Source organism: Silene latifolia, chromosome 4 (assembly GCF_048544455.1).
Source record: "Silene latifolia isolate original U9 population chromosome 4, ASM4854445v1, whole genome shotgun sequence".
NCBI lineage: Eukaryota > Viridiplantae > Streptophyta > Magnoliopsida > Caryophyllales > Caryophyllaceae > Silene > Silene latifolia.
The window spans coordinates 110,118,520-110,129,268 of record NC_133529.1 but is presented as its reverse complement, the minus strand read 5'-3'; the positions used below and the strand labels follow the sequence as shown (position 1 = coordinate 110,129,268).

Sequence of the window (10,749 nt, the reverse complement as noted above, 5' to 3'; positions counted from 1 at the left end):
TTAGAAAATAATTCGCAATTTACCGAATTTCAACATGTATATATTAATTTCAGTTTCTTAATTTCATTTCTACATTTCTAACTTATAGATTTCTATTTTTTTCTTTTTTTAGGGAGTAACCCTCCCCACCGTCCGGTCATTTCCGGCAATTTTTTACGTCATTTCCGGCAATTTTTTGCATTTTTTTTGCATTTTTTGCATTCTTTTGAGTCTCTCATTCTGCGCTAATTAAGGCCATATGTATATATAAATTTATGTTTTGCGTGTTTTCTATGTAAATTTCGGCAGCATGACGGCGTAAACCGTCATCTACCAAACCTGTTCAGAGCTAACCTGCAGATACAAGCAACGCAACCCAGCAGCAAAGGCTCTCAAGCCATCTTATATACACCAAACAAAGGAAATGTACAACAAACTGGGGGCTCTCGCCCTAAACAAAGTCCAAAAATGTCCAAATCGATGTCCAAATATGCAAGTCTACAAAAGCTACACAAAACTACTGCTGGTCGCCCTCCAACTCTGAAACTCTTTCCGCAAGAACGGCGATCTCGGCGTCCCGAACCTCGAGCTCCCTCAACAAGCGAGCTGTCTCCTCTCGAGACTGGGTCAACTCTCGCTCCAGCTCGCGGTCACCCTGTAAACAACAAAATTGGCTCATGTCAATCGTTTCAAGCAAAATCGGAAAATCAAAAATCAAAAATGGAATAGGCATAAGTTTCATACCTGACGACCTCGACCGCCGACAAGTGCCTCGACGGCAGTAGCTCGCAGCCGGTTGGCCACCCTCCACAACGCAACAAACCGAGACGGCGCGACCTGCATTTTCAAAAAGAAATTCTCAACAATTGAACAAGCTCAATCAAATGTGTTCCTACACAAAAGTTACGCAAAGATTAGAGGGTTTACCCTCCGAATCAGATGCTGCCAGTCGTCCAGGCCAGCATCCGTCACAGCTACGTCAAAGTCACGCAGCTCGGAGATCGTCGTCCTCCCGGTCGCGTCAGTGTACTCGAGGGTCGCGGGATACTCTGGGGACTCGATGCCCGCCGCCTCGACCTCCTGCAAAGACAAATGTTTCTCATTAATCGATGATCTTTCATCATAATTCTCAAAATCAAGTTAGAGGAAGAGTAAAAGATGCTCACCACTACCGGCCAGTACGCCAACCTCCCGTAAAGGAACGCCGAGTAGTCCTCGCCAGGAAGAAGGAGGGCGTCACCACTGGCACCAGCCAAGTCCGCCTCCCTCTCAGCCTCAGAAGGCTCCCTGAACATCGTCCTGGGAGGATCGACGGGAACTGTCAACACGTCCCGAGAGCATTGACGAGCCAAGCGCTCGCCCAAGTACCACACAGGACCCATCGACGTCCTCAACAGCAGTCGGCCCGAGCTCCTGGGTCGAAGGACCTCAGCCACGAAAGGAGGCGCTCCAGCGTACTCCGCCCAAGGTCTAGGCACCCACTGTGATAAGATAAACAAGGATCATTCCTATGATCAATTAAAAGACAATATAAGAAACAAATTAATGTGAGATACTTACGCTGTCCAGCTGAAGAGCGTTCACGTCCCCCCGGTAGACACTGTGAGAAGAACGCTTGCTCTTCGTCCTGCACATCGACCAATCCCTCACCACGGGATAGGCCTTCTCCAGCGGCTCCTTCCTCTTGGGCGCGAGGCCCGGGAAGTAGGAGTATACCCATGCCTGTAAAGCAAGATAATCAATAACGATCTTTCATGATTTGATAAAGAAAGGAATTTACTTTGGTCTAAAGGAAGGTTCATACCTCCAGCAGTAGTCCAGGCCCGACAGCGCCCGGAGAAGTCCCCTTCTCCATCAACTCCGGACGAACCATGGCCCTCATGAAGCGGATGAGGACCGCAAAGCCAGCAGTGACCCAGTCCCAACGCCCTAGGGAACTCAGGTCAGAAAGGAAGGGAAGAAGCTTCGTCGACAGCCTCTCGCCCTTGTCTTCGAGGTAAATCGAAGACAGAAACCACTAGAGCCACAAACGAGCCCTCTGCTCAGCTGTACAGGGAGGAGGAGCCGTCTCCCTCCCGTCAATCATCACCAGCGCCGGGATCTTTCCCGCAAAGTAGTCTCGAACGTAGGAACTGGGTACCAAACCCGACACTGTAACAGCCTTCGGCGACAAGTTCCAGCCGATCAATCTCCTCGCCTCGGCCGAGTCCACCCTCATGGCAGTCTCTGGCCACTCCACCTCCTCGGTCCCACACGGCAGACCATAAATCATGCCGTAGTCCTCCAGAGTGACTCCCACCTCACCGAAAGGCATGTGAAATGTGGAAGTCGTATCCCATAATCGGTCCAAGAAAGCGCGGACCAGGCTAAGGTTAGCCCGCAGCTTCCTCTTCGCGATATCCCTCCAGGCCTGCACCAAAGGACCGAACGCTCCGCGCTCGATCATGGCCCGCTCCTCCGCCGACAGCCGCTCGTAGTGCTCCATCGCTGTCGTGTAACCCGAGAACGACCTGATGTTCCCGGCCTCCTATTGTGATTTGAAACAAAGGCTATCTTTAGTTTTGAATAAAGTTTGAAAGAAATTTGAACAAATGAATGAAAGAGGATGAGTAATGAGTAGTGAATTCCTATTTACCAAGCTCTTCACCGTCCTGTAGGACAGGTGACCCTCTGCGACCCACGGCGGTGCCGCTCTCCCAAGTCTCGGCCACGCAGAGCTCCTCTCAGCTGACGACTTCCTCGCCCAACGTTGGCCCGTCTCGGGGCCTCCTCCTCCTCGACAGCCTCCTCCTCGTGAACCTCGTCCCCAGCAGCCATCACCGCAGCGGTAAAGGCCTGCTCTAAAGCCTCCTCGACAGTAGCAGCGTCTATCTCCATGGGAGCTCTCCCAGAAGTAGAAGCCTCATCACCTGCAACATTAAAGCAAATTTAGGTCGCGTCACGTGACGACAAGCCTTGGTTAAGGGATTTTCGAGCCTTCGGAAGCCCTGAAATCGCTCTTTTCTTGCCATCCTTGGCCATATTCCCACCAATCCGATCACTCATGTGGTAACTTGGGTCAAGTCAAGCCTAATGTGAAGCCTAGTTCTGGGTTCAAGCCAAAATTTCGGCAGCATTTCGTTATAACAGCGATTGTGCCTTAGAAAAGTGTCCAGAAAAAGCCATCACAAACCAAAATTCCGAGATGGTAGAAAGTTTACCCATCATTCAAGGATCCCAAATATCAAGTTTCATCGCAAATGGGCAATCCTAAGGCTATTTTCGAAGCAATTTACGGTTTAGCTGTAAAACCGTCTCAAATTTCATTCAAAGGCTCAAAACTCAACGAAAATTCGAGACAAATACATGGTTATGTTCCTAATATTACCTATTATCCATTTCTAATGTCAATTTGACAAGGCAAATGCATTTGGGGGAAAAGCCCCAAATTTTCGATCAAATGGGTCATAAACCCTAATTTTTTCGGCTCAAAATTGGGCAAATATAGACGATTAATGCAAGAATGAGACACATACCTCGATTAGTCATGATTAATGCAAGCTTTTGAATCAAACCTTGGTGGAAATGGTGAAGATTTGAGAGAGAAATTGTGTAATTTGTGTTTCGAAATAATGAACATAAGCCTCTGATTATCGCGTTTTTACGCAGAAATAACACTTTGGGGAATAGACGCAGCAGGCGCTGCGCCTCTTCCAAGAGACGCAGCTCTTGCTGCACCTCTTCCTTGTGTTCCCTCCATACGGATTTTCAAAAATTCGTTATGAATTCGTTATTTGTGGGCCCATCTTTGGTGCGCCTCTTCCCCGATGCTATTTTATCCTTTTGGTCCGTTTGACGATTTTCTTTCATCCCGGCCCGCATTTCCAAGCCAGCAGCAGACTGTTGCATAGTATTTATTTCTTCCAAGACCTTTTGCTTGTCACAACGAGCATTTATTCCTTCACAAAATTCGACACGCCTTCATTATGTCTCCAGCGAGAGTAAGCGGATACACTTTCCCTCTCATGACATGAAGAATAATTCCCAATCATGTCTCCAACGAGAGTAAGCAGACGTACTGTCCCTCTCAAGACATGAGGATTAACATCTACCTAAGCAGACTTCCCCTCGGCGGTTCCCTTTGTCCTCCTGCTACTCGCAATTATTTCTCGAAGACTACCCAAGCAGTTTTCTCTCAGCAGTTCCCGCCTGTGTCCTGCTACTCACAATATTTCGTGTTTCCCCGCGGAGTTCGACAAAGGTGTCGTTCTCCAGAAGTTCCCAAACCAATAGAGTTTCTATACTCAAGCTTTAGTTACCCTTAAGTTGAACTTGTTTTTTTGGCCTCCTTCCCGTCGATGCTTTCCTTTAGGGCCCCACACCCTAGCACAATCCTTATATATCCTTTAGGTCTTAACCTTAGCTCCTATGCTTAACCTTAGCTCCTACGCGCCTCCGGAAGCATCTCGAGAAGAAGTCTCAGGTATGGTCTCTTCTTATAGCTGGCGAGCCTCCTTACATAGTCTAATGGACTTTAAACGACCCTCCCCGATAGTCGACAGACTCTAAAATGTTCCCGACGATAGGTCCTTGGCTCAGACCCCTTGAGCCGCCTCGCGTCGCCATAGTCGTCAGGTTGTAATCTTCGATTGACCTGATGGCTATACTTTGACTTTCGCCTTGTCCAAGCCTTAGTCAAAGTGGGGGCTCTGTAGATACCTCATTTATGCACCTCTCGCAAACCACCCGGTGATGATTGGGCCGCATGTTTGGTACGCGGAACGATTTGTGACAATTCGTAAGATTATCGTCAAGTGATTGCTCAAATATTAATGTCTACCTCTTAGTTGTCATCTACGTCCCGATACGGTCGTTTTGACAGTAATTAGAGTACATTTGGAGTCCGGGCCTAAAACCGTCTTCATTTTCTGATAACCGTTAAATCCCGAGTCAGAATGTTCTGGAATGTTCCGGATATTTCTATTCCATATTTCACAATCTTTATCTTTTGGTAAACAATTTCCCGTAATATTCACATAAGATATTAAGGAAAACCGAATTATTCCGTCCTATCATAACTTAAACACGGAAATCTTTCTTCCGCAGGAGGAAACCACTTGGGAACAGGCAGCGGTGTCTTTGCGCCTCTTCCAAGAGACGCAGTGGCTGCTGCGCCTCTTCCCAGGTCCTTGTCTGCGTGATTTTCGTATCTTTTTCATATCTTTCCGAGATTCACTTCCAAAGAGTCTCCGAAACCCTAATTCCGTTGTGTGATTAGTATAAATAGGAGCCTTCGCTCCTCATATTTCTCACGCGAGTGTCCGCCCTTCTCTTCTCCCTTTGCATTCTAGACTTTTGTTCTTACGTTTTGGCGTCTACGTGCTTGAACATTCGACCACGTAAGCTCGGATCCTTCTGAGTACCAGCCTCGTTTGCATGACCGACCAATTTGACCAACTCCACATCAATCAACTTAATTAATCTAATCGTTTTCCTCTTACGAGGGCACTCTCTTTGCATTCGCGTCGAGCATCACTAATCGATATCTTAGTCCTTCTCATTTCGTCAAACATGTAAGTCTGAGGGTGTCTTTTATTTATTGTATTTTAATTATTGTATCACAATTGTAAGGTTTATGTCGAAAATACCTCATTAAAACCGATTTCTAAAACCACGTTCAAAACCTTTTTTACGGATTTTCAGTAGACAAACGTCGAGAAAGGACGCAACAACTGTTGCGCCTCTTCGAAGGAGCGCAGTTCCTGCTGCGCTTCTTCGTGAGGCTGCCGCAGTTCCTGCTTCCTTTCTTCTTCCTTCGTCCTCTGTAATTCGTCTTGTTTTATTCGTCTTTGTTTCGTTTGTTTGTTAATTCTTTGTTATAAAAGCATGATAATCTCATATGTATATTGTTCATCATTCATTAGCATATAATTCGTCATAAATCCGACTTAAATCCCTTATAATCTCATATTTGCGGGTTTTCGTCATTAAATTCAATCCGGGTTGTAGAAATTCGATTTGTTCATATTGATTTTCTGGAATTCATCGTTGGTATATTTGTATCTGTTTATCATCATACGTTATTCATTAATTCATCATGTTTAGTTTAGTCCAATTAATTTGTTTAGTTTGTTAATATCGTTCACTCCTGTAATTAATCCGTCTTAATTCCATCTCATCCATGTTTATCGCTTTCATGACCATCAATCATATGTAAATAACCTATTAATCACTTTTATCCGAGTCAATCATCATTAATCAATCCTTAAATTTACCAATTAATGTTAACGATTTGCAGTTCCGGCTTCACAGCTAGAACTCACCCTTGGAACAGACGCAGCAACTGCTGCGCCTCTTCCAAAGGGCGCAGTCCTGGTTCTGTCCCTGAACTCCCTTTCTGCCTTGACCTAGTTTAATTAGCTTACGTATAATTAACTATTATTCGTATTATCACCTTCTGTTTTGTCGTAATTCATTCTTTTATTCTTTTTCTCAAATTATCCGTTTTAAAGGTATTTTCGACATAAATCGCCTATTCCATTGTAATTATTGTAATTTTTATTATTGTAATTTCCTTATTATGTTTATCATATTTCTTGTATCATTTGTATGTTTTCACATGTAATTGAGCATTAAATCCCAACTTCGACATTAATTGTATGCTAAATTATGTGTCAACCGACTTAGCCTAATCTTCACATGCTAGGATCAAAACTTGGATGTTGCATTGCATTAATATAATCGACGATATATCAAGTACGAATAACTTCCCTAATCATTAGTAGAGGCCGCTATCGAGGCGGGCGGGATTAGGTGTTCGATCAAAAGAGCTTCCTAATACGTACCCTCACCTCTTACTCCAGATATCTGTGAACACCCGTGTTCATTGGCATCCACGAGAGTCATTCTAGGCATAGAATGCTAAGGGTAACGATTGCTTAGTGTTCATGTCACTACTTTGTGTCTTGACATGACACGAGGTATTCGAACGGTTCCAATTTCCCATAAAAATTGGTGGCGACTCCATACAAAATGCAAACGCTTGTTTCTCTTCTCTCCCAAGCGCCCCCGTGGGCCCCCGCTGTCCACAAGAGGTTCAAACAGGCTAACAAAAGGGATAATGTAAAGCTTATTTGAACGGTAAGAACCGCCTATCCACATATACTTAGTCAAATGAAGGCAATAAAAGTATCAAGAAATCATGTCACACTTATGCAATTTGATATTACATATTCCACAAAGAGAAACCACACTCAAGCCTAATTGACAATGAGACCAGTTTACTGATGTTCCTGGCCTAGGAAGCTCTATAGACCTCAGAATTTAAGTAGTTTACCAACGTAATTGTGTCAAATCTAATCAATATAGGCATGTCAATAAGGTTAATACTTGAATTATGAGCTTTGTTTTCATGGCTAACGAGTCAAAACAATGTACATGGACAACTATTTGGGATTCAAATGCAAAAACAATGCAATTTAACATCATTGTTATTTAATTCACCAAGACTCGACTTAAAACAAAGTAAAAACGTGTTTTTGTGTTTTGATTTTTTTTAATTTTTGATATAAAAAGCACACAACATAAATAAAAAGCACACAACATAAATAAAAAACACACAACATAATAAAAGACCCTCCCCCAAACCTAAATGTCACAGTGTCCTCATTGTGATGCCTACAACATAGTAATCACAAACAAATCCAGCAACCTAAAGGACACAACTAACAGAAGGAAAGGAAAACAAATAGACAATACAAGTAAAGAAGGTACAAGGTAAGAGAATACCGGGTAAGAGCTTATGATTCCCCCAAACCAGCTGCAAAAATAGGGGAAATTAATCATCCGCGCAATTCCTATCATCGCCAACTACGAAAAATACCCAAAAGACGTGGTTACTCGATCGAGCCTCGTCTTAATCAATCAAGGAACCATCTAGACGAACGACTTCCTGCATTTAAAATAAATGCGTACACAAATCATAATCAATACAAGTTAAAGCTCGTAATAGTAAATCAAAAAGTAGCGCATGTGCTACACACAAGCATAAGTAGCACCAATAAATAGTCCAAGCAAAGAATAAAAACAATGAAAAATGTCCTGGCTCATCAAACTCAAAGTTTATAAAATATGAGCAAGCATGCCCATTACTCTTCAACTCCTCATCCATGGGTAGGATATATGGCTCTTCATCCGTCATAGGAGCTTCCTCAAAGACTTTGACGGGCTCCTCTTTGAAAATTTCGGCCTCTAAAGCATCCAACTCAGCTTCTATGCCGACGCCCTCATCCCAGCTATAAATCATCTCAGGAGGAGGATCATCTCCATAAATCAGCTTCTCTATCTCATCCACTTCCTTGCTCCATGGATATGACGCAACAACAGGGGCGTCAGGTGAATTCCTATCAAAACATAAAGCAAGACAATCATCAAAAGTAGGATCAAGAGCATTAATCATATGACAAGAATCTTTTAAATCAGGAGGGCGTGATGCTTTGTCAAGACCAAAAGTGATAGTATCTTCTCCAATATTAAACGTAAGACTCCCATGTCTAACATCTATAACCGCTCCTGCAGTATGCAAGAATGGTCGTCCTAGAATAATAGGAACACGAGAATCCTCAGCTATATCTATCACTACAAAATCGACTGGAATGAAAAACTTCCCTATCTTAAATGGCACATCTTCTAAGATACCCATAGGGTGCTTAACAGACCTGTCAGCCAATTGGATAGTCATATTAGTACATTTAAGCTTAGTCATGTTTAATTGCTTGCAAATTTTATAAGGCATGACACTAACGCTCGCTCCTAAATCACATAAAGCATTGTCAATATTTAAAGGGCATATAGTACAAGGAATAGAAAAACTCCCTGGATCCTTAAGCTTAGGTGGAGAATTGGCTTGTAACGCGGCGTAACATTCATGAGTGAACGCGACAGTCTCCACTTCATTAAAAGACCGCTTCTTTGACAAAATTTCCTTTAAGAACTTAGCATAAGCCGGCACTTGAGCTACCAATTCAGTAAATGGCACTGTCACTTGAAGATTCTTTACTACCTCCATCAACCTTCCAAACTGTTGTTCAAGTTTGTATTTCTGCAATCTTTGGGGAAAAGGTAGTTGAATTTTAATTGGCTCGGCTTCTTTTGCATTAGGAGTACGTTTAGAAACATCAACGTCAGTTACAGAGGTGCCTCGATCGAGCCCAGTAGTTACTCGATCGAGGAACCTATTTTTATCCATTGCCGTAGCTGAAACACTGTCAGAAGAGGTGCCTCGATCGAGCCCGAGGTTCACTCGATCGAGTAAAGAAGATCCTCGATCGAGCCCGTGTCTACTCGATCGAGGAACCTGTCTTTTCCTCGCTTTTTCGTCTTTCCTCTCAACCTGTGTTTGATCTTTGCAATTTTCTTTCTCGTCATCACTTAGCTTCAAATTCCCCAATCCCTTAGGATGCATGTAGGGAACCTCATCTTCATTAGTGGGCATGTCTGGACCCTTATAAGAAGTACCGCTCCTCAAAGAAATAGAATTAACGTGCTCATGTGCTTGTTTACCTTGAGGAGAAAGGCCAGACTATTTTGAAGGATTTTGAGCCGCCATTTGAGCAACTTGAGTATCCAACATCTTGTTATGAGCCATAAGTTCGGAAATTTGAGCCATTTGCTTTTGTTGCATCATCAAAGTTTGTTGCAATATAGCTTTTAACTCCGACACCTCATTACTTGGAACTTGAGGAGGAGGTTGAAATTGTTGAAAACCTCCTTGATTTGGCCTTTGATAACCTTCTTGTGGTTGATTACCACGATTTGGAGGAATAATATATGGATTTTGTTGAGGAGCTTCAGCATAAGCATTCGAACTCCTTTTAGTGAAGAAGTTAGAATATGGAGTACCTTGCTTGAAAGACTGTAAGGTATGAACTTGCTCAATAGTACTCATACACTTGGCCGCAGTGTAGCCATCTATACCACATCTCTCGCAAGACACTTCTTGTTGAACTATATGAACCATCTCTGGCTTACCCAAAGACTGAGTAGTCTTCAATTCAGCTATTTGAGCCAATATAGTCTCCAACTGTGCCGCAACCGCACTATCTGAGCCACTTCCTCTCTTACTTCCTCTGGGATTACCATACTCAGCTGTGTGAGTAGCTATCTGATCAATCAACTTCCAAGCATTACTGTCATTAATGTTATCTTGGAATCTCCCATTAGCAGCAGAATCAAGTAAAGCTCTATGATCATCATACAACCCGTTATAAAACTGGTTGCAAAGGAACCAAATCTCAAAACCATGGTGAGGGAAGGAGCGAACTAGTATTTTGAAACGGATCCAAGCTTCATTAAAATTCTCAGTAGGACCCTGTTTAAAACTTGTAATCTGACTTCTCAATGCATTAGTTTTCTGTGGTGGAAAATACCTCTTGTAGAATGCAAGAGCTAGGGAAGTCCAGTTGGTAATTGCGTCGGTCTCCATGTCTAAGTCCCTTAACCACTCAGCTGTATCATCTCTCAAGGAGAAAGGGAATAAAGTTTGCTTGACCTGATCTTGAGACACCCCAGCTGTCAAAGGAATAGAACAGCAATAAGTAACAAATTTCTCCATATGCTTTGCGGGGTCCTCTCCTGCTTTTCCTCCAAATAAATTCCTCTCTATCAAGCTTATGTAAGAAGGCTTGATCTCAAAAGTTCCCTTATCAGCGGTAGGGAGCTTGAAGACTTTAGGAATAGAATCAACCGTGGGTTCGAAGTGACTTGCTAATGTAGGCATCTTTGGTGTTGTAG

General features: G+C 43.3%; 1 non-coding gene across 1 annotated transcript; it reads left to right on the top strand.

Annotated features, from left to right (window-relative positions):
- Positions 1 to 10,253: 10,253 nt before the first annotated feature.
- On the top strand, positions 10,254 to 10,360 carry LOC141654036 (small nucleolar RNA R71). The gene has a single exon (XR_012547618.1). It is a non-coding gene; the product is annotated as a small nucleolar RNA R71 (small nucleolar RNA).
- The last annotated feature ends 389 nt before the right edge of the window (positions 10,361 to 10,749 follow it).